At 43.7% G+C, this 24,448-nt stretch overlaps 1 protein-coding gene across 4 annotated transcripts in view; it reads left to right on the forward strand.

The window, feature by feature from the left end:
* Window positions 1-1,207: 1,207 nt before the first annotated feature.
* Window positions 1,208-24,448, forward strand: part of LOC111719160 (microtubule-actin cross-linking factor 1, isoforms 1/2/3/5-like) — a 103,053-nt gene continuing 79,812 nt past the window's right edge. For all 4 annotated transcript variants that reach the window (XM_031947407.1, XM_031947409.1, XM_031947408.1 and 1 more), the window contains exon 1: window positions 1,208-11,428. The gene's annotated coding sequence lies outside the window, so the exon portion shown is untranslated. The remainder of the gene's footprint in view (window positions 11,429-24,448) is intronic.

A 24,448-nucleotide genomic window follows, 5' to 3' on the forward strand; every position in this document is an offset into this window, starting at 1 on the left:
CCACTTCCTACACTCACACCTTCCCCAGTCTTAGCCTCTGCTTCCCACCTCCATCTTCCCCAGGATGCTCCCCCGTTTTGCTTTCCCTGTGCTCTGATCTCCCCTTCCTCCTGCTACCATCTTTCCTGGGCCCTGTCTGCTCCCCTCTGCCTCCTTCCTCAGATCTTATTCCCCTGCCCTTTATGCTAAGGTTCTTGAACAAGGGGATGGAGAAGCTGTGTCACTTCAGGAAATGTCAGGAGGAGAAATGACAGGAAAGAAGCTCTCCTGCCCATGGCTGCCCTGAGGGTCTCAGCTGGGTTCAGTGTAGAACAGAGCAGGAGGGACCCCGCCTGGCTTAGCATTTTGGGGAGGAAGGGACTAGGAGACCCCAGAGACTCCGTGCCACGTCATCCATGCTCTCATGCTGTCCCCACCACCCCCCTCTCATTTCACCCCATTCTGTGTCTGCCTCTGTTGTAGCGTGATCCAGTGGCCCCTCTTCCCTCCTGTGGAGCCTGCAGCCCTGTGACCCTGGGGGACACCCTGAGGACTCAGACCCGGCCTTATTCCTTGGCCCAAACCTTCCAGCTCTTGCCCGTGGCCGCATCTCCAACCCTGGCCTTCCCCCCCCACGCAACGCTGGCCCCCTGGAGCAGCCCCCTTTGGCCCAGAGCCGGCGCTGCCACTGACGTGAGGGCTTGGGAGTGCTCTGCTAAGGTCTCTGTCCAGGCCCCGAAAATACGGCTCCAGGCTGCTGAGCTCCCCCCGCAACCATCTCATGTTCCATTGACTTCCTGTCCCCTCAGAGCCAAGACCACCCCCCCTGGCCCATACTCCTTCCTGAGAGCAGCTCCGCCCAGCCTGCCTGGGTCTCGGGCTTTTTATCGTTTCTCCTCCTGTTCCCTCCCAAGCCGCCAGCTGGGACTGCATGCTCTACTAACCATGGGGCTCCTGCCTCGGCCTCCGGTCAGGAGGAGTCCGCAGTGCTGTGGGCAGAACACTAAACAGACTGTACAGAAGGTGGTGGTCCCCTCGGCCCCACCTGCCCCCAGTAAAGGAGGTTCCTTGCTAGCCTGCTGCCTCAGTCTTCATTCACCGGCCTGGGGAGGGGGGGTGGGCCAGCTGCCTGGGGAGGAGGCAGAAGAAAGCCATTCATTCACCCATCCATCTTCATTCCACAAGTACTCGGTGCTCCTGCTTCCTCGGGGCCCAAGCCCTTAGCCCAGCTGGGAGACTCCCGCAGCCTCTGCCTTAGTTGATACAGATTAGCTGAGGATAAATCTCAGGGTTGATTCAAAGCCAAGAAAAGTCCCTGGGTCTAGTGGCTGGGCAGAATTGGAAGGGAGCATAGTGATGAGCAAGAGGGAGAGCGGAGCTGGGGGCCGAAGCCCAGACCTGGAAATGGAACCTGTAAACTGTCCAGAGCCAGGAGTCTCTGGGAGTCAGGAGTCCCTTCTCTGGGCTCAGAGCTGGGCTCTCAAAGGGAAGGGGCAGAGCTGGGGGCTGAGAAACAGGGCAGGGAGAGAAAGCTGGAGATGTCTCCGGTCTCCAAGAAGCAAGAGCTGGGACTAGGAACAGGCTTCCCGAGGGAATTTCGGAGGAATGGGGGGGGGGGTAGCACCCAGACCCTGGTAAGGGACCCAGCACCCAGGGAGGGGAGCCCGGCCCACACTCACATCCAAGACCCCCAGACAGGGCCAGCTGTGTGTGTGTAAGCGCCCTGGCTGATACCATCACAATCACCTCGCACCCAGACCAGGAGAGGGAAGGAGTTGGACACACCTGCTCAGAGAGCCCATCAGCCAAAGGCTGGGACCCATGTTGGAACCACCCTCCACTAGCACCCCCTCCCCTGGGACCCAGCCCCAGCACGCTCCTCCCTTCTGAGTTACCCACTACCCTGGGCTTCCACTCTGCTCATCTCAAACCCCGCCATTGACACTCCAATCTTCACATTGGTCTCCATTGGACTCATGGAAACCCCCTGTCATTGGTCTCCATGAAGCTGCCCTCGACTGCTTCTCATCAGGCTCACACACCTGGGGTAGTTAGGGGGTGGTGAGTGCTGGAGAACACTAGGCTGGGAGGCTGGGAGGGAAGGGGAGGTGGAAGGCCGGTCACCGCCATGGAACCCCACAGTAGGGCTGGGGAGGCAAGAGAGAGATGGGGAAGGCCGCGGTCCAGGACCTGAGGAGAGGCATGGGCGTGTCAGGGCCGGAGGGAGGAACGGAGCTGGATGTTTGCGGGAAAACTGAAAGGTGACGGCCCTGAGGTAGGAAGTGGTAACGGATAAAAGAGGCTGTGTTGGACTTAGAGAGGTAACCTGAGTAAAGGACTGGAGTAATAACTCACCTTTCCCTAATATTCTAGGGTTATAAAACACTTTTTCTTAGAAATACAGATGAGATGGGATAAAGGACTGGAGTAATAATAACTCATCTTTCTCTAATATTCTAGGGTTATAAAGTACTTTTTCTTACAAATACAGATAACATGGTGTAGTGCCCCCATTTGTATAGATAAAGAAATTGGGTTTAGGAAGGTTAAAAGAATCACTCAGAGTTAGCCACCAAATAGGTAATAATAGTGACAATAGCTAACATTTATCTAAAGCCACTGGGCTAAGTCCTTTCCCAGGATCTCCCATGATTCTGCAGTAACCCTGGGAGGTAGGTGCTGGTATTACCCCCTTTTACAGATGAGGAAACTGAGGCAACGGGGCTTAAGTGACTGGCCTCTGGGTCACGCAGCTATTCAGTGTCTGAGGGCCTAAGTTGAACTCGTGTCTTCCTGATTCCCAAAGCTCGTAGCTAATACAGTGTACCACCAAGCTTCACCCAAGTGTCAGGATAGAATATTGACCCAAGACGATCCCAGCAAGCTTCCAAGACCATTGATCTTTCTACTTAACACCCCATGGCCAGGTGTGAGGAAGGAAGTCGGCCTTAGTGGGAGACCAGGCTGGAGCTGCAGTCAACCTCCAAGCATTTATTAAATGCCTAGTGTGTTCAAGTCTCGTCCTAAGCCCTGGGGATGCTAAGAAAGGTAGCCAAGCCCTGCTCTCAAGGCACTCAGAGGCTAATGGGAGACAGTGTGTGAACAGCTGTGTGCTATTTGTCATGTGCAGGATAAATGGAAATGATCAACAGATGGCTAGAACTAAGGGGGATGGAAGGGGCTGCTTGTAGAAGGAGGGTTTTTGTCTAGGACTTAGGAAGCCGGGAGGTGGAGAGCATCCCACAACTGGGGGGTGGCCAGGTGGGGGCTTTAGACGCCAGCCAGAGTTTGCACCTTGTCAGCCCTGGGAAATCCTGGCAGGTTTGGGACAATCCCAGCCTTTCAGGCCCTAAACCTTAGCGTCAGTTTGAGCACCAGCCTCCCCTCCATCCCGTGCACACCCCAGTGCCCAGCGTGAAAAACCCACTCAGGCCTTCTCGGGGAGGCTCCCTGGGCTCACTGCCAGCACCGGTGGGACGTAGCTTGATCCCTCGGGAGCCTGGCTTTTGTCTGGCTCACTCAGAGATGCTGCCCCCTCAGTCAGCCCCGGGGAGGGCTAGCCTTGCTCCTTCCAGAAATGGAGGCAGATGATTCACAGGAGCACATGTGGCGCAGTCATAATAACCATTGGTGCGCTTTGTGTGGGTCGCCCTTGGAGAATCGGCGTCCCTTGTTCTCCTTTGATCTTTATAAAAAACAAAAGCAAAACTCCATAAGGAGGTAAACCCAAGTAGCACTGACCCCATTTAAGAAGCAATGGCAAGAAAAAAAGAAAGAAAAGAAGGAAGGAAGGAAAAGAAGAAGCAATGACTTTGCCCAGGTGTACACAGACACTGAGTCAGGACTCAAAGCCCCGGTTCCACACCAACCCCTTCTTCCCTTTTCATTGAACAATTTATCCATTTAGGGAACAATTTATTATCTTTTTCAGAGGACTGGGGCCATTTGTAGTTCCATGTTAAGATAACTCTGGTCTCTAAGCCTCATGGATCTTTTGTCTAGTAGGGGACAAGATACAGACACGCAACTAATATACACTATTTTTCAATTATTGGATTGTATAGGTACTGGAACAAGGTGAAACAAGAGGGAGGTCTTGCCTGACCCAGGGGATGAGAGAAGGTGTGGTGGAGAGGATGGCATTTCAGTTGGGCTTTAAAGGATCAATAGTTGGTGCTAGAAAAGAACTTGGTCCCACCCCATTTTATCCCCTTTTTACTTGCCCAAGGTCACACAGAGAGTAAGTCCCCAGATCCCATATTTGATCCCACTTTAAAAAGGCACAGAGGTAGAAAAGTGCTTTTCCACAACTTGACACAATAGGGCTAAAGTTACCTTCTGTTTTATCTTTAGATATAAGATAATGAGTAGTGCTAACATACATTGACCCAGGGGGTTTGGAGGCTAAATCCCCTCTAGTTAGATTTCCATTTGTTACCTCCAACCCTGATTTTAACTTTTCCCTGGGAACATCAGCCAAGAATCCCAAAATGAACCATGATCCCTTGGAAAGCACCTTTTCCAGATGACGATTTTCAGTTCTGGAGTCCAGTCCCTGGAACTCAAAATGGCTCTGAATCTCTACCAGTCTCCCTCTCGCCATGATCCCATCACCACCAACAAACATGTACACCATAGGAATAAACTATAAAGAAATTTATACTGCCTGCCCTCATGAGGCTTCTTGTCTTTCAGTAGGGAAATAGAACAACTTCCAGGTCACAGTAATTAATATTTTCAATTTACATTTGCATAGAGCAAAAGAGATGATTAAAATACACATGAAACTGCCAAGGGCTCCTGTGGAATACTTCTACATGTGTCACTTACTTGATTCCTTCCTTAGCTGGCTCCAGTCCTGGTCCTGGTCTCCCCCCTCACCTATCCATTTTGTACAGGTACAATGCACTCTATACTCAATGATAATGTGCCATCCTTTCCATTGCCTGCCCTTGCCCCCCAGTACCTAGAGGTCAAATTATAGGATCATAAATTTAAATTAAATAGGGACAGCCCTATGCTGTCCAAACTTCTCAATCTATTGTGCCTCAATGTGGCCCCCATTTACCTTTCCAAATTCACATTGCTTACCCCTGCCAGACTGGTCTTCTGAGTTTGCCATCCCCAGTCCAGCCTCCAAAACTTTGCTCAGGCACTCCCTTTGTGGGAATACCCTTCCCCCCTTTTTTTTACTTATCCAAATCCACGTAGAAAGATATTGATGCTCTGGGGAGGAAAGGAAAGGCGGCCCTCAGGGGCTAACTGAAATGCCATTTCTTCCATGAAGTCTTTTCAGAATGTTCCCGTCCCTGCAGTTCTCCCCTGAACACCAGCAGCCTTGTCATTTTGGCCTTTGTAACCTGACTGTATTATTACTTAACTGTTTCTTTTATGAGGGTCTTTTCCTCCTGGAAAGAATGTAAGCTCCTTGAGGGCAGGGACTGTGTCTTGTACTTCTCAGTATCCTCCGCAAGCTCCTAGCTCAGGGCCAGGTTTAATAAACATTTACTAACTGGATGGAAGCCTGATCTGAGCTGAGCCCAGCCGGGTTCTGTGTCTGCTCCTAAGTCTTGCGATTTCGGCCCATGCCTTACACTCAGAACAAGGACTTCCTACACTCTCTTGGTACCCAGCCTGAAGGTGTGACTGTTGGTACCTGAATGTTCAGGGGGAGCACAGTGGGGAGCAAAGGAACAGCAGATAGGATGAAGTCTGTATGCTCTGGTCAGGTATCTTACCCCCCAAGGCCTTTGGATCCTCTTCCTAAACCAGAGCTGGATGTCATGGCAGGAAAGGGAGGAAACATCACAATCCTAGAGTCTCAGAATTGGAAAGAACCTCAGAGCCATCTAGTCTAAACACCCCCCCCAAAAAAAAAACCCATCCCTAGGGTCCTCAACAAGTCTGCTCTTCATTTGAAGACCTCTGATGAGGGTGTTGCCCACCCAGTGATCCCAGTTCAGCCCTCTGGTACCAAACAGAACAGGTCTATTCTTTCTCTTCTGCATGATGGCCTTGAGCACAGCTACATCCTGCCTTGGAAAAACCTTCCCTTCTCTGCCATAAACACCCTCCTCCCCATTTCTTCAAGTGATCCTCAGATGGCATATTTCCTGGTTAATATCCTCTGAAAATTCTTCAGCTTCTCAATGATGCCCTTCCTAAAATACAGCATCCAGTACTGAAGAGAGTGACCTGTACAAAGTATAGCCAAGCAGAGTTCTCAAGTCTAGGCCTCCTTAATGCACCATAATAATACAATAACCTTTCTTTTGGACTGCCCTATTAACACTAAATGACTCATACGTTGATTTTTTTCAATAGTATTTTATTTTTCCAAATCTGTGCAAAGATTTTTTGTTTTCAGCATTCACCTGTGCAAAACCTTGTGTTCCAAACTCATACTGTGCTTTTAATGAGCTAAATCTCCCAGATCTTTTTCAGATGAAAATTTATATCTACCCCCAGGCAAAAGATCTAACCCAACTTCTTCCATTTTGCAATGAAGGAAGGTAATTTTAAAAATCCTCTCTAGCCCCTGACAAATTCTTTAGGCCAATGTTCTTCATCTCTCAGGAGACTGGTATGGTGAAAGGAGTGCTGCATTTTTACTAAGAGGACCTGAGTTCAAAGCTTATTCTTCCTGCTTGTGTGATCTCAGTCAAGTAACTTTATTTCTCTGGGTCTCTATAAAGTAAGAGAGAAGCCTTTAAGGTATTTTCTAGCTTTGTTATCAGTGTTATCAGTGTAAAGGCTTATTATCCAGGGGAGGTGAGTAGATAGTATCCCTGATAGAGAATTTAACGGAGAGATGAGAGCTTCGGCAGCCTGGAGAGGGAAGAGGAACCTGTGGAGAGATCAAATTGAGAAGGCTTCAAGGAGGGAACATGGCTCTGCCCCAATGGACAAGTGAGGGAGAGTGTTTGGGGTCTCCATATGAATCCCTCCAGAACCTCTTGATCATCCAGTTCCCTTCCTACAGCAGCAGGTTGTATGAAGCCAAAAAGAGAACATTCTTCATTGGCTGCTCCTGTAAGAAAGGGATGGATGTACAGCATAGAGTAACGGACTGCCCTGGAATCAAAAGACCTGTTCCAATCTCATCTCAAGCACTTACTAGCTGAGCAAGATAGTCACTTGGTGCCTCAGTTTCCTTATTTGTCAAAGGAGGGAGTCTAAGTCCCATAGGTCTAAATCTATGATTCCACCCCAATCAGATTTAAACTTTATAGACAGAGCCAGAACTAGATCCTTTCTATACATGGGCCAAAGGGGATAAAATGTTTCAGGTAAGCTGGAGGTGAGGTGCAGATGCGGGATCATCTTCATAGCTATTGCCCCCACTGGCCGGTGAGAAAAGCAAGATGGAGTCAGGTCAGGAAAAAGCACATTTGGGTAAGGGCTGTCTGGGAAGGAAACATGCTAATCAGAAGTTTCAAATTTTAACTAATTATTCTGACTAAGCTCAGTTTCTAAAAATTGCTCCAGGAGAATTGCTAATGTCATCTAATTTTCAGCACCTTGGGACAAAATTCCAATCATCTATGGTAGTTATTTTGGCTAAGTTTAGAGGGCTACCACACCCAAAGGTTTATGCCATTCAACCATAAATCAATAGTTCTTAGAATGTGTCAAGGAGCTCAGGAGAAGGGAAAGAAGCCCAGAATGAAGTTTCATAATCAAGGAACAGCAAACACTGAGGTAAAAATCAGGTTTAAAGCAAGTAAAGGGTAATATGAGTCATGGAGAAGAAAAAAGAACTGAGGAGGAGGAGAGACATGGGTAGGAAGGAAGGAAAGGAGACAGGGGAATGGGTGACAAGAAGGGAAAGAGAAGGAACTGGTTGAAGTAGAGAAGAAACAAGAATGGAAAACTGAACTAGAAAGAGGAGCAGTTAAGTCAGAAAGGAATGGGGATTCCAGACCTATCAAGCATCCAGGTGATTTATTACCTTTTCCAACAATTCTCTCTCCGGGGATCATTCCATCCCAATGGATCCTATCTCAGCAGATCAGATAATCAGAAGCTAAGCAAGGTCATTTCTGATTACTGTTTGGATGGGGAGAGCAACAGGAAATAGTGAATGCTATAAGTTTTTGCTTGAAAGGAAAGGTGGGGTCTTAGAGTACAAACTGGAGGTCACTGGCTTCAAATTTACATCCTTGCTATCATTTATTACCTTGTGACTTTGAGCTATAAAATTGGAGATTAGACTAGGAGACCTTTGAAGCTCCTCCCAGATCTAGATCTATGTTCCCCTGTGACTTTTCCAGGTCCTTTCTGATTCCTCCTAATCTATCCATCCATTAATCAGTGAACATTTATTAAGCACCCTATGCACTTATTACTCTTCAAAACGTTCTCATAGCTATAAAATCCTAAAAGGTCAGGTCAATAAGGCTATCCTTTAATCCAGCATGCTAATTTAAAACTCCTTTAATCCAGCATGCTAATTTTACAGATAAAGGAACTGAGACCCTGAGAGGGAACCTAATTTGCTGGAGATCATGCAGGGTATTAGTGGCAGATCCAGGATTAGGAGGCAGGTACCACGATTCTTGAGTACTGTGGGTTTTTTTTTCTTCCTAGTCCATATTTTGAGACCAGACATTCCTATTTCGGGAAGTGGGGGTGAGAGGTGAAGATGAAGACAGCTTTGGAAGCCAGTGCCCTTCCCTGAGGTGGAGCCAGCCCTGCCTCATTCCACATTCCTTTTGCAAGCCCCACTTTAAGATTATTTTCTTGCATTCTTTGTACTGCAAGAAAACTTGTGTTTCTCAAGGCTCTTCTCTTTCTGATCCAAGTTTTCTTTTTCTAGCTAAATCCTGTTCTTGCTTCTCTCCCACTCTAGCCACCTGGCTTCCTTTTGTTCTCGAAGTCCAGAGATGAAAAGGTTCTCCCCACTTTTGTGCCCAGAGTTTACCCTGTTTCCCCCCAACCCCCTTAGCACATATATACAAGACTCACCACGCCTGTGGTTCTAGGGAATGGAAAATGAACTGGTGGGTAGCACAGTGGAAGGCTTGGCCATTCCAGGTGGTGTGAATACGGTCTTCCTGATGTCTTAAACCAGGTGAAGGAGTAGCAGTAGGGTAGCTGTAAGCTGGAGGAACTAGAACTGTCCAGCAAGGTGTAGGGAGATTCTGACTTAAAGACATTCTTCCCCCTTCTCTCTCTCTACCTGCTTTGGGGCTCCCTTTGAAAGGTCAAATTCTTTAGTGATACACTGACCTCCCTGGGTCCCCTTCAGCCATTGAGTGCCCTTAGCTAGGGTCCATCAGGCCTTGTTAACCAGGGCCTTGCACAGTGGGGCTGAAGACTCCATCAATTCTTTTGTTCGTTCATTCAACAAACATGCATTAAGGACCAACAGTGTGCAAAGCACTGGCCTGGGTACTGGAAAGGATATAAGGTAGAGAAAATAATTTAATTGTGCTCTTGGAGAGCCTACAGTCTTTTGGGAGGATGACATGGGCACATAGTAGAATATAATATGGTACAGACTTTGATTTTTCAGGAAGGTACAAAACGAAATGCCACCGGAACTTGGAGGAGGGAGATTGTTACTGGCTAGGGAAAGCGAAGGAGATTCATTTGAATTGTGCGTTAAAGAACAAGTAAGAATTAAACTGGTGAAGAAAGCATTCCGAGCAAACTGAATATGAGCAAAGGCATGTTGGGCAGGTGCAGTGAGTGCACACAGAATAATAGGAGAGAAGGCTAGAAAGACAGGATGGTGTCAGATGGAACAGAACCTTGAATGCCAGGCAAAGGAAAATGAAGTATACTTGGAAGGCACTAGGGAGCCATGTATGATTTTTGAGCAGAGGAGTGACATAACTTCATGTATGTTTGGCGGCAGTTTGAAGAATAATTTTTAGGAAAAAGAAAACTGAAACATTTTCAGGAAGATGGGTGAGGAAAAAGGAGGAAGGGTCAAATGTATTAGAGATGGAATTGATAGACATTGTTAACTCACTGGAAGTTAGTAATAAGGAAGATAGGAGATTTCGAGCTAATTTAAAGGTCTTGAGCATGAATAGCTCAGTGGAGGGTGCAATGCCACAGGGAGAAGACAGTTTAGGGGGAAAGATAATGAACTTTGTTTGGGGTAAGTTGAGTTTGAGATGGCAATGGGGCATCAGTGTGGGAATATCCTGTGGACCACGGAGAATTTAGGTCTAGAACATAGAAGAGATTGACTGGAATTTTAGATTTGGGGGAGGTGAAGCTGTAGGGGTGGGGTAAGATTGTCAAGACAAAGTTATTATAATAATCAGCAATCTTCAGCTCAAGGCTGAAGATAGACCTTTGGGGAATGCCGTCTGTAAGGATCAGGAAGATGAGGAATCGGCAAATGAGAGTCCTGTGGGAGGGAAGGAGCAGTTAGAGTGCCAGCTTGAGAATCAGGCGAATAGGGTATCTCTAAATCCAGGGAAGGAGAAACTACACATCAGAAGGGGTGGGCAGCAGTGTCAAAGGATGAGGAGGCACCAAGGAAGATGAAAGCTGAAAAAAAGGTGTTAGGATTTGGTGACTTTGCAGAAAGAACCAAGTGTCAGTAGAGTGCTGAGAATGAAAGCTACTCTGCAAACGTTTGGATGAGAGAGTGAATGGTACTGAAATAAAGGCAACTTTCTCAAGGTTAGGAGCAGGTGGGGGGAGGTAATGGTATGCTAGATGGGAAGGATTGAGGAGATCTGAGCACATTTGCAGATTGATGAGAGGAAACAGTGGGGAGGGAGAGATTGAAAAGATACGTTCATTATGGAATAAGTGCTGGAGCAAATCCTTAAGAAGCCTGGAAGAAATGAAATCACAGGACAATAGAGAGCACAGCCTCCTCATTTTACTAAAGAGGCACCTGTGGTCTGGAGAAGTGAAACGATTTGCCCAGGATCACAAAGTGAACCAGGATTGGAATCCAAATACAGCATTCGGCTCCACAATGACTCATCAGATCGAGGGGGAGGGTAGAAAAATTCTTGATTTTAACTGGTAATAGGAATAACTTTCCATCTGTCTTCAGAAGGAGGAGGAGGAGAGCGTGGATGATAAGGCATAAAATTTTAGGAGAAAGAAGAAAAGAGATTTAGGGACTTCTTGTCAGATGTTACCGATAATTCTCAGTGAAGTCAGATTCTCTCAGTCCTAGTTTTAGAGGTCTCCACCCACCCTCACCCTTAGGAAAGAATTGGCATCTGCACTCGTAGCTATCCCAACTTTCTCTCCTAGGGGGTTCAATAGAGAAAAAACCATGACTAGTAATCAGTCACTTCCCTTCTTGGGGCCTCAGTTTCCTCATCTGTAAAATGGATTAGCTAATATCTCAGACCTCTTCTAGCTGTGACATTCTGTAATTCTTTAACTACAGGAAAACGGAAGCAGACAAAAGCACAGAAATGCCCAAGTCCACAGCTCCCTGGCATCTGATGACAATGTCGATAAGGTCAGACCCCAGATTGGCTGGGCAGGGCTGGGCTAGCCAAGTTTATGGGCCACTCTGTAGGCGTTAGTGCTGGGCTGCAGGGCTTACTGAACGGGTCAGCTTCTTGGGGATTCCAGCTCCTCTTGAGATCTAGTTAAGGGACTTTGTGTTCAGCCTCAGGGCTACTGCCATTTGCTATTTTTTAGGTTTTCCCTGATCCTTAAAATTCAGCCCGAAGCCCGGGCCTTCATGGTCCCTGAATTTATTTGGTTCCTTAGATTCAAAGACTGCACATGAAAATCACATCTGATCCCTACTTACCTTTCCCCTTCTCCTTCTGCTGTCATCATAGTGGGATGCTCAAGGCTCACCTCTCTGCACCTTCCAAACAACAAGAGTATGTCTTTTTTTTTTTTTTTTTTTTTTTTTTTTTTTTTTTGAGGCAATCAAGGTTAAGAGACTTGGTTAGGGTCACATATCTAGAAAGTGTAAGATTGAGGTAAGATTGAACTCAGGTCCTCCTGACTCCAGGGCCCATGCTCTCTCCACTGTTCCACCCAGCTCCCCTAGCTGCACTAATTCTTTTTTTTTTTTCCTGTCACTTTCTTTTCTTTCTTTCTTTTTTTTTTTTTATTATAGCTTTTTATTTACAAGGTATATGCATGGGCAACGTTTCAGCATTGACCCTTGCAAAACCTTTTGTTCCAACTTTTCCCCTCCTTCCCCCCACCCCCTCCCCCAGATGGCAGGTAGTCCCATGTATGTTAAAGTATATATTAAATACAATATATGTATACATGTCCATACAGTTATTTTAGCAGCACTAATTCTTAAGGAAAAAGATTTAAAAATAGTACATCAGGATGAGATAAAGACCAATAAATAAAATAAAAGTACCCCATATATCTGAACAAACATCTATCAGTTTAGTTTCAAGACTAACTTTTCCCTTCCTTGATTATAAATTCAGTATTAGTTGATAATGTGGATGAGAAACCTAAAGTGAAGATGAGCTAAGCTTGAGTTCATAAAAGCATAATGTCCAAAGCAATGAAGAGCATCTATTGCCTCCTACTTTGGGTTAGACCACATTTAAGTTACCGTATTCGTTTCTGGGGACTATATTTTAGTGGGGAATATCTCAGCATGTAGCTTCTTCATGGCCCCAGGAGAGAATAATATAATCATCTACTCCAGAATGCCCATGTCCTTTCTGTCTTTCTGTCTCTCTCTGTGTCTCTGTCTCTGTCTCTGTCTCTCCACTCCCAACTACCAAATGAGTTTTCTGGATATAGCTTCTCAGTCTATTCTTTAATCCCATATTCATTCTCAGTCAATCAGAAGTCCTCTGCTTGGTTATTAGTTATGTTGTCCACTTTCCTATTTAATTCATAGGATCAAGATTTAGAGCTGGAAGGGAACTTAGAGATCATCAAATCCAACTCTGCCCCCTACCCCCAGATTATTGTCCAAATAAGATAATATAGTCACAGAGAAGTTGAGTGACTTGCTGGGAGTTATACAGCAAATAAGTGTCCATGGCAGGATTAGAACTTGGGGCTTCCTGACTTCAGGTCCAGCATTGTGTTCATTATGCCATCTGGCCATCTTTGCTGGCTACTTCCCTCTCATCTTAACCAAGAGAAAACCCAGTCAATGGATTGGATATAAAGAGTGTTCCCATCCTTTCAAAAATCAGCCATCTAATTCACAAGCTGCTAGCTACTCTCTACTTTCCTTCTAGGTGAGCAGCCCCGGGCCATTTGTTTCCCCCTTATCTCTGGCTTCCCTTCCCCCAACACTCAGCAGCTCCATGTCTTTGACAGCAGGCCCAATCTTTACCCAAAATTGGCCCTTCAAGATGGGTATCTCAAGCGGCAGAACCAGGACTTCTGTCTCATCCCAGTCCAAACCCCCTCAGACTATTCACTGGCTTCCTGCTTCCTGTCTTGGGGGTACCTCCAGCTCTTGGGTCACTGGAAGGGCAGAAATGACCTCGAGGACCCCATAAACAACAGAGATTTTTCCAGGACCCGGCTGCCAGATCCACCCATCTCTGCACTTCTACACTGATGACTCAGGTGGCCACAAAGGAATGTTGTTTTCCCCCCAATACATGATCATTACAGACTTCCATTCTCAGAATAGCTTTCCCAGGGCTGTAACTAGGAATTTGGGTCCCCGTAGCAAGGAGCACGAGCCGGACCTGAAGAAAGCCTTCTGGAGGCTGATTTTACCAGGAAAACCGTTCACACAGAGAGCTGGAGCTGGAAGGGACCCCAGAGACCATCTACTCCAAGTCCTCCTCATTTTCACAGATGAGGAAACCAGGGCCGGAGAAGTGAAGTGGTCACACAGCTGGAAAGTGACAGAGTCAGGATTTAAACCCACAACCTCTGGGGCTAAACCAAAAATTACCCCCCCTGCCCCATACTGCCCATGAGAGCAAGACAGAAACTGAGGGATGCTGGGTCAGGGCTATTCCTGGGGAGACTGCCTCAAAGGGATCAGGATGATGGGGAGGGCAGAGCCAGTAAGAATTACTCACCCTTTCCCGCCATCTGGCAGTTTCTCATTTTAACCGCTTATTCTTGCTAACGAGTTCCTAAACCCTGTGGTTTCTATGTTGCCAGAGGGTTGCAAACACTGTTAGATCCTCTAAGTTTGGTGCTTTCTAAATTCAGCTAAGCCTTCATTGCCCCACCCTAGTTATGACTCTGAGTTTAGCCTTATCTTCAAAGGGATCTGCCCACTTTCAAGAAAATTTCCATATGGGAACTGACTCCTTCCTTCTGGATTTTTCACTTCTTCCTCTGTTTTTCTCCCCACCCCGTTGTATAACTTCCAGCAAGTCACCTCTCTGAGCCTCAGTGTCTCCATCTGTAAAATGGGAGGGGGGGGGGTGGTTGACTTCTTGATGTCTCAGATCCTTCCTGCTCTAAATCTTATAATCCTGTTTTCTAAGAGTGAATCATATTCTTGTGACTACCCATTACACTTATGTTCTAGTTAGAATCATAGAATCTGAGAAGCGGAATGGACATGAGAAGTTCAGCCTATGCCTGAACAAGAATCCCCCCAACAGCACACCCAGAGGTCATCCAGCCTGGGCTGGAGGAGTTCTAGTGATGGGGATCCTCCTTCCAGAGACAGTCCAAGGACTTTGGGATCGTTATAAGTTTTCCTTTATATTGGAGCTCAAATCCTCCTCTCTGTCACTCCTTGGTAGCCCTCCTGGAGCCCAGAAGAGCAAGACCAGGTCCTTTACCCTGTGATGATACTTCACATTTAAAGAGAGATATTCTCTGTATCACCCAAACCAAGTGTTCTATTCTACAGAAGACAGTACATAGTACAGTGGGGAAGTAGTGTGGTTTAATGGAAAGAGTGTGAGATTTGGACCTGGAAGACTTAAGGTTTGAATTTAATGACTTCTAAGGTTCCTCTCGGCTCTAAATCTATGATCCTGTGACCTGAGTTCAGATCCTGTCTGTGCCCTTTTACTGTTTCTATGACCCACTTTTTTTTTTAGTCTTAGGTCAAGGGACAATTTTTCTGGGTTTCCTCAACTATAATTTGAGGCAGGGACAGCTGGATGGCAAAGGGGATAGAGTACCAACTCTGGAGTTCAAATCCAGCCTCAGACACTTAACACTTCCTAGTTGTGTAACCCTGGGCAAGTCACTTACCCCAATTACCTCAGCAAAAAAAAAAAAAAAGTAATTTGAGTCAATTGGATTAGATAAGCTTAGAGGTCTATTCCTCCTTTAATTCTATGATCCAGGTGGGATATGCCTGAAACATTCAGCCAATCCTCATTCACTTGGTTTCTCTTCCCCTCTCCCTCTTGACCACCTTCCTCCATTTTCTCCCTGGCTTGTCAATATCCCTCCCCAAATGGGATACCTGGAACTAAACACGTTTAATCTGGATGCGGTACAACCAGAGACATCTTCACTTTGGTAGCTACGCTGCTATTAGTGCAGCCTGAGATTCCACTTAGTTTTTGCACTTGGCTCATATCAAACTTATGTTAACAGCCTCATTTTGTACCTATGTTACTGATTTTTTTAAAAACTCAAGTGTAAAGCTCTGTGTGTACCCTGACCAGATTTTGTCCTGGGTCATATTTCAGACTTGACTCATTATTCCAGTCTATTGAGCTCTTTTTTTGAATACTAATTTTGTAGTCCTAAAACCATTATATCTCTCCTAGCGACATCATCATCCATCCATCCTTGCTTTCATTCAGATCACTGATAAAAATGTTGAATAAGACTGAGAATGCATTCCTGGGACTCTCCTAACTACTCCTCCTTGCTGACCTGAAAACAATTCATCATTAATCACTACTCTTCATCTCAGCATTTGATCCCTATCTCTCTTACATCCAACTCACATCTCTCCATCTTATCCTATTCTTTAAATAGGAAATAGATAACATTCCTCTTGCACTTCAAAACTTCCAACAATTGGTGATTTTTATAAACCTCTTCAGGGGCAAAGACCATGTCTTATCTAAACTTTGTATCTCTCCAAGTGCCTAATGTAATGCTTTGCATGTAGAAGGTATTTAATAAAGGTTTGTTGATTTCATTAATGGAGGCGCTTCTTATACCAATGCTGATCAAGGTTTCTCTGCACCTTAATAGTTGGGCTTCCTATAGAATGTAAGCTCCTTGAGGGCAGAGACTATTCTGTGTCTTATCTTTGTATCCCTCCCATCTTCATACAGTGCCTTGTATAGAACAGGCGCTTAATAAATGCTTATTGGATTGGATTTGTTTCATGAGTTACTGTGACTGAAAACTTCATTGCTTGGTGACAGACCTGTTGATAATGAATGAACCTCTCCAAACTTTTTTAGTCTAGACGAGAGTCCAGAGCCATGGCTATACTTGAAGCTTTTCCATCTAGCTCGGTAAATCCTGTCAGAACTTGTGTCTGGATACCTTAGAGCCACTTCCATGCTCTGATGTTGGAATAGGATGAATGTAATTCTCTTGGGGAATAAAGAAGGAAATGATGTTCACTATTTGCCAGTTTAAATGCTGGCTATCCCACTTTCAGTAGCAATTTTACATACATACATAAATATATATACATTCAATCCTTTAAAAACACTGAGATATAGAAATTATATGTAAGTATTATAATCCCCTTTTTACAGGACTGGTTGAGAGGTCCAGTGCTCTTTCCATTATACCACCCTGTGTCCTCCAACATCCCTTTCAGACTATATTCAAACATTTTATTAGTAATCAAAATGGAGACCTCCAACTTGTTTGAAGAACCCGTCTTCTTCCCCCTTTTGCAAATGGAGACATTTGCTTGCTCCAATCTTGTAGCATGTATCCATTCTCCAGGAATTTTTGGAATATAGTTTGTCCAGACCAGATGACTTAAATTCATTGCTGGCAGCTAAATGTTTTCAGTTAGTCAGTCAATGAGCTTATATTAGGTAGCTTCTGTTTCCAGACATTGTGCTAAGTGATGGAGATATAAAGACATTAGACCCAAAAGACCATTCCTGTCTTCAGAAAACTCACAGTTTAATGGAGGAAGCAACAACTAAACAGATTCATATAAACAAGCTGCACATCTGATAAATTGAAAGCAATTAATAGAAGACACCAGAATTAAAAAGGATTGGGAAAGGTTTCCCGGAGAAAGTGGGATTTTAGCTGAGACTTGAGAGAAGCCAGGAGGCAGAGATGAGGAGGGATATAGTCCTGCCAAAGAAAATGTCCAGAATTGAGAAATGGGAGCGTCTTGTTTGGGACACAGCCAAGGATGCCGGCGTCTCTGGATAAAATAAAATAAAATAAAAGGCATAAAATTCTAGAAAGTTAGGAGGGCTATGAAGGGCTCTGAATGCCAAATGGAGAATTTTATATTGGATCCTGGAATTAATATGAAACTACTAGCATTTATTAAGTAAAGGGATGACAAGATTGGACCATTTCTTATCATCTCCCCACTTAGTTTCTCGTTCCCTTCCGAAACTCTTTTGACTTGTATTTGCTAGTTTTGAGACTGTTCTAGGGGAAGTGTGATGGAAGTGGGTATGAGGAAGTAGAGTTTGAATACTCCCGTTTGCTCATCATTTATTATCATTATCCTCTCTATTTCTGGAAGAACCTGTCCCTTCTTTAATTTTTCAATTGCCTCCCCTATAACTTAAAAAAAAAAAATCTTTTGGAATTCTTCACATTCATTGGCAGTTTCTGCCTCTTCTGATCTTTAGGATTCCTGATACTGCTGCTAACCAAGCCCCCTTTGGCCCTTAGAGGCCTGTCCTGGCTTCCATCTTCTGTCCATGATTTTTGCAAAATCTAAGTTGGTCAGTGCGTTCTTGGTATATCCATATTGGTTTCTAAGCAGTTCCCTCTTTTTTTCCTCAGTGGAACCAATTGTACTTGTGTCTTCAGAATTTCATTCTTGAAAACTTTCCATTTCTCTTAGGCTATTTTCCCTTTTAGAATTTTAGTCACGGGATCTTTTCTAACCCTTCTTTGAGCTAGCATGGGAAATTTCACTCCAGAGACTCCTTTTTTTAAAGTTATTGGGAATTCCCCCCTCTTTCTCTCCTTTTTTTTTCTTCAAATTGCCCTGTGGGAGAATGATTTTCCAGAGTTTAATCATCATGTATTTATAATAGAGAAATATTTCCCACATTCAGTAACAATAGAACACAGTGTTCTGAGTGCAAAAGAGAGGGATGTCTCCTTTTAAGGTCAGTCTTAAAAGATGACTTTTTAGGGCTGTATTTTTCTTTTTGCTAGAGTAACCCATGAGTCTTCAGGTGTTGTTTTCTTAGATCTGCTCCTTGAGGCTATTCTTCCTTCCTGTCAGCTGCATCTGGGTCTCTGGAGGGGAAGTAGGAGACTGATGGGAAAGTGATACTTTGGCTCAAAGTTTGGCTCAAACTCAGACGCCATAAGGCTAGAATGCTATCCAAAATAATTCCCTACACAATATACTGACAAGGGGTCAGGTGTGGTAAATTGTAGTCATGGTTTTCTCGAAAAGTTCAGATCAAGGGGAAAGCCACTTTAGCTATCTCCTAGGACTATCTACTAAAGTGTGGCAAGGTTGTGGTTGCCAGTGTGTGTGACAGGCCCTAGAGAAGGCCATGAAAACTTCAAGTTAAGAGATCAATAATTAGTTTGGTCACCTGCCTCTTCCTCTTTTGTGTAAGTGCAGCCCAACAACAATAATCCTTCCTTCCTTCCTTCCTTCCTTCCTTCCTTCCTTCCTTCCTTCCTTCCTTCCTTCCTTCCTTCCTTCCTTCCTTCCTTCCTTCCTTCCTTCCTTCCTTCTTTCCTTCTTCCTTCTTCCTTCTTTCCTTCTTCCTTCCTTCCTTTCTTTTTTTCTTTCTTTCTTTCTTTCTTTCTTTCTTTCTGACTTATGATTTCCTCTATTTGTGAAATTCTCATTGTGGAAACTCCTGCCACTGATGATCATAGCCCTCATTCAAAATGCATGTAAACGTTTGCACCTATTTCACAAAATAAAATGCCATTTGTTTATCATAAAGATTCCGTATTCTCCTCATCTATATCTCGCAGATGTGATATTTGTTTTGGCTCAATTTGTACTGCCTTCTTTAAACATGAAAGAAAGAAGCCATTGTATCAGTTGTAGTAATGATAATGATAGATAGCATTTATACAGTGATTTAGGATTTGCCAAGTGCTTTGCAAAGTAATATTTATCCACCCTCAGACATGGGTGCTTTTATCACCCTCATTTTGTAGATAAGAAAATCAAAGCAGGAAAAGTTAAGTGACAGAGTCACTTCACCAATAAGTGTCTGAGATCTTCTTCTAGTGCTCCATTCACCGTGTGATCGCAATATCTCTAAAATCCATTGTGGCACAATGGATTATATTGGACTTACAGTCAGGAAAACCTGAGTTCAAATCCTCTCTTGGACATTTACTAGTTGGCAAACCATAGGCTCTTAATAAATGCTTTATTGACTGTGTTACTGTGGGCTAGTCATTTCATATTTCTGCGCCTCACTGACTTTATTTGTAAAATGGGATTGATATTAACTCTATCAAATAACAATAAATTCAATAACTCACTTTGCAAATTTTAAAGTTCTTTATACATACACTAATCATTATCATTTGTTGCTGTTATTCCATCCAGTCGCATCTGACTTTTTGTGCCCCATGAGATTTTCTTCATAAAAACTAAGAGGTTTGCCATTTCCTTCTCCAGTGGATTAAGGCTTATCCAGCTAATAAGTGTCCATGTCCAGACTTGAACCTAGGTTTCTATCCACTGAGCTACCTAGCGGCCTCCTTAAAGATCTATATATACATGTCGTCATCATCATCATCATCATCATCATCATCATCATCATAATTACCATCCTTGCCACTATTATCTGCTATGGCCACCAGGTGGCTCTCAAAGCTTGGGCTACTAAAACCCTTTTCCTTAGTGGTGACAAGTCCTTTTTTCATTTTCACTTTCTTGGACCCAAAGCATCATTTACCACTTGTCTGCAGAAGCTACTCCTTCCTGAGTTCAGGATCTAGAACTAATTCAAAAAGTGTTAAAAAAAAAAAATAGACATTGCTACCTTTATCTCTTAGAGAAATTTGCTCTCAGTCTCTCTTCCTTTGCACCCAGTGGAGTGAGACACAGAAGACAGGGACCATGCAGTTTGAATATGCATGGAATTTAAGCAAAATGTTCAAACTCTCCACCTTCCACTGAGCTAGCTTACTCTCTCCCACATTTGTTTGTGTGGGGGAAGAAGGGAAGTCTCCTCGAATTCCTGCAGTAGGGAACGGGGTAAGGGTGTAGGGTGATACACAGGTCTCTCCCAGTATCCCCCAGTTACAAAAGTGGTGGTCAAACAAAAATCCCATCAACTCATCCAGCACAGCGGTTAAGCAGGATTCCTGTCAGAGGGAGTACCGTGGCCTGGCGTGGCATCTTTTCCCTTATGGGTCTGAGCCCCATTGCCCTTTATTCTTGCCACACTTGTGAGTCTAGGCCCCTTCCCTAAAATTCCAGAAAGATTCTAAGTCATGACCATATCCATTTTTTAAAATCATGGTGGTTGTTTCGGAGTAGGAGAAGGGAACAAGTATTTATGAAATGCCTACCGACTCCAACTGGATGAAGTATTTTACAACGATCTTATTTGGAATGCATATCCTTGTGGAGTAGATGCTATTATTATCCTTATTTTCTAATTGAGGAAATGGAGGCAGATAGAGATTTAATGACATGTCCAGAGCTAGTATCTGTGGTCAAATTTAAACTCAGATTTTCCTGACTCTTGGTCCAGAGCTCCATCCACTGCACCACCTAGGGAATTGGTATGAATCTTTCTACCAACCAAAAGCACATTCTTTATGGAAGATAGTTCCTAGGATCTATTCTGCCCAGATCCCCTTTGGACCTATGGGAGAGATTTAAAAGGCTGAGGCAATGAAATAAAACTTCCTCAGTGTACATCTCAGATGGGGAACCTGAGGCAATTTGCTCTGGATCCCAATTGCTAGTAAACATCTGAGGTAAGATTTGAATCTGGGTCTCCCTGACTCCACATCTAGCCACTTTGATATAGAGAAACAAGTCATGGGAACTTTATTTCTTTTTTTAAAATAGCTTTTTATTGATAGAACATATGCATGGATAATTTTTCAACATTGATCCTTATACTCACTTCTGTTCCAACTTTTCTCTTCCCTCCCTCCCTACACCCCCTCCGATAGATGGCAGGCAGTCTGATACATGTTAAACATATTAAAGTATATCTTAGATACAATGTATGTGTAGATCCTTACAGTTCTCTTGTTGCACAAGAACAATTGGATTCAGAAGGTAAAAATAACCTGGGAAGAAAAACAAAAATGCAAGTGGGAACTTTATTTCTTAAAGAATTGCCTAAGGAAACTTTAAGATAGGGTCATATAGATAATAAGTAGCAAAAAGACTTGATCCAGTCTTCTGGACTCCAAGCCAGCCCTCTATTCTCTTAAAGAATTGCCTAGGAAACTTTAAGATAGAGACATATAGATAATAAGTAGCAAAAGGACTTGATTCAGTCTTGTGGACTCCAAGCCAGCCCTCTATTCAGTATTAATAATGATAATAAGTAGCCAACATTTATATACACACATATATATATACTTACAAAATGTTTGATGTGGATTATCTCATTTGACCCTTTCAATAACTCAGTATGACTATTATTCCCATTTTGCAGATGAACAAACAGAACCTCATAGAGGTTGAATGAGTTGTCCCCTATTTACACAGCTTGTACGTATTGGAAGTAGAATTCAGTCCAGGTCTTTCTTGTTCCAAGCTGTGTATGTACTCAGGAGTTAGACACATAGGTGTCTAACCAGTGGTCAGAAGTTTCTAGTTTTTACAAACCCCTGCTAGAAAAGGAAAAAAAAAAAAAAAAACAGTTTCCCTAAAGAGAAAGATAGCTTGGAGGTCCCACTCACATGAGCAGTTTAGGGTTGCCCACAGCTACCCCTTGCTGGTCCTTCTAGATCATACAAAAGGATAATGGTTTGGCCAATAACTCTCCACCCCTCTTCCTTCTCATCTTTCTCTAGGAAAAAATGGCTATAAAGGAGACCCACCTTTCAAAGGCATGTTTTTCTAAGAATATCAGTCCCATCCCTTGTCCTTTGAGCCAAAGGAACATTTTTACCATGTTATAGTTTCTAATTTTTGTTTTCAACAAAAATAACGCTCGCAGCTGCTCATGTTTAAACCTCAATCTACAGCCTCATTTTGCTTTCTGTAACTATGACATCTCTGCCAAAGAGAGGTCAGCTCTCTCTTGGGGTAGGGGCAGCAGGGGTTCTGCAATTCTTTCCCTATGGTATTTAATAAATATCTCTCAAGTACCTACTATTTGCTGAGAATTGTGCTGGAGGAGAAAAAATATAAAAATGTGTGTGTGTGTGGAAGACCACATTGTTTGTTGTCAAAGACCTTACAATTTAGCAGGATGATGTGATAAGCTCATAGGGCAAATCAAACAGAGATGAGACATTTGCGGATTACTCTTAGCTGTTGGAATCAGGAGATGATTACTAGGAGGAAAGGCTATCTGAGCTGAGTCTTGAAGTAAGAAAAAGATTTCAGTGAGAGGGTAAGGGGAGGGAAGTTTGTTTTAGACAGCCCAATTGAATGGGAAGAACAAAACCAGCCTTGCATCCAGAAGATCCAGAAACATCTCACTCCTAATGCTAATTACCTGTATGACCCTGTACTGATCTTAACCTCTCTGGGTCTCAATATTTTCACCCATTAAATGAGATAGTTGGACTATAAGTCCCTGCCAAGTCTAGATCTAAGATTCTGGACAGTGTGTAAGTAAGTTTATACAAATATATGCAGGTGGATGATGAAGAGTTTCATTCAGAAAAAGATTAGTTTTTTTTGTTTGGTTGTTTTTTGTTTTTTTTTTAGCTAAAAAATAATGGTTCTTAACTGATCTGGAAAGGTAGATTGGAAGTAAACTATGGAGGTCCTTATGTGTCAAATATATATAGTTTCTGTTTTATGCCATAAGCAATGGGTATTTGAGCAGGTGAATGAATTGATTAGACTTGCATTAGGATAATAACTGTGAAGGATGGATTGGAGGGGGCAAGACCAATTAAGAGACTGTTATAAATCAGGTGAGAATGTTGCTGAGCTAGGATGGTGTCAGTCATTGTACGGAGGAAGATAAAAGAAAGACAAGATGAAAAATGATTTAGAGGTAGAATCGATATCATTCAACAACTAATTGCATGTAAGAGGTGAGAGAAAGATGATTTTTAATCCCCAGTTTTCCTTTCTCTCTCTCCTCTATCTTGATTAGAACTCATCCTTTCCCCTGCTTTTTTATAATTGTGGCACCTGAGCACTCCTCCAATTTATGTCTCAGATCCTCTAGAAAAGCTGCCCCAGATTCAAGATCCTCAGTGTGGGTCTAAAATTACTCATCACCATAGCTCGTGAGCTGTTTAGAGCAAATAGTTTAGAGCAAAGGCATTAATTAAAATGATTTCTCACCAAATTTGTAGCAGTAGAACATTTCTTACCAAACCATATGCCAGTATATGGATTCTCAAACATAGTTTGGGCATATGCATGAAGGAAACATATTGGCCAGGATGCTCATGTGGAAGGGTACAGATCTCATCTGAGCCAGAGCATGGACACAGATGTAGTGCTCATTCCTGCAATGCAACAGGTCTGCTCCTATCTTCTGGTGATGTCATCCCACTGCTCCCACACTTCCATGATCTGGGTCACTGCTGGGCACATGGTTCTTAATCTTTCTTCTGCCCCCTTCTGGCTTCAGTTGGAGGGAGTTTAAGCTATTTGTTTTCCATAAAAGAAGGACAGGCTCTATCATCTCTATTTTTTGGCTGAGAGCCCACAGGCTTAAGCTTCAGTTCTTTTAGGGAAGTAGACTCTTTATCAGTCTAGGAAAACCCCTAGCTGCTTTCTCTTACTCCTTACCCCATAAGGAAAATCTGTCTGTTCTCAGAACCTGGGATCTGCTCAGTTTTTTTCCTATGGAAGGAGAATTTCCACTTATCAAAGCCAAACTCTTTGAGAACACTAAACAGTGAGCCAGCTAAATAGTATCCCAAGCATTAAGTATATTTTTGAATCTTCTTCCTTAGGCAAGTTCTCTGTCCCAAACTCCCCCCCCCCAATTTTTTTTTGTTATAGTTATAAAATTCTTATGACTTCCACTTAATATCTGATTTCCAAACTACATCTCTTCAGAATCATTTCAGGGGCTGTCCTTTCAAAAAAGCATTAGGTGTCTGTCTGAGGCTCCAAGTTTTCCTGATGGCAGGATCTTTTGGGGGTCTCCAATGCAATTAAAAAAGGGGGGGAAGGTAAAGAATAACTCTTCTTTCTCCAGAATGGGCAGTGCCATTGAGACACTGCTTTTTATCTCAAACATCTGTTCTAAATTCCTACTTTTATTATGTAAATGTAAGTGGCAGAAGTCTCCATAATTCTGTCTATTCTGTATTC

Source organism: Sarcophilus harrisii, chromosome 1, assembly GCF_902635505.1.
Source record: "Sarcophilus harrisii chromosome 1, mSarHar1.11, whole genome shotgun sequence".
NCBI classification, from domain to species: Eukaryota; Metazoa; Chordata; class Mammalia; order Dasyuromorphia; family Dasyuridae; genus Sarcophilus; species Sarcophilus harrisii.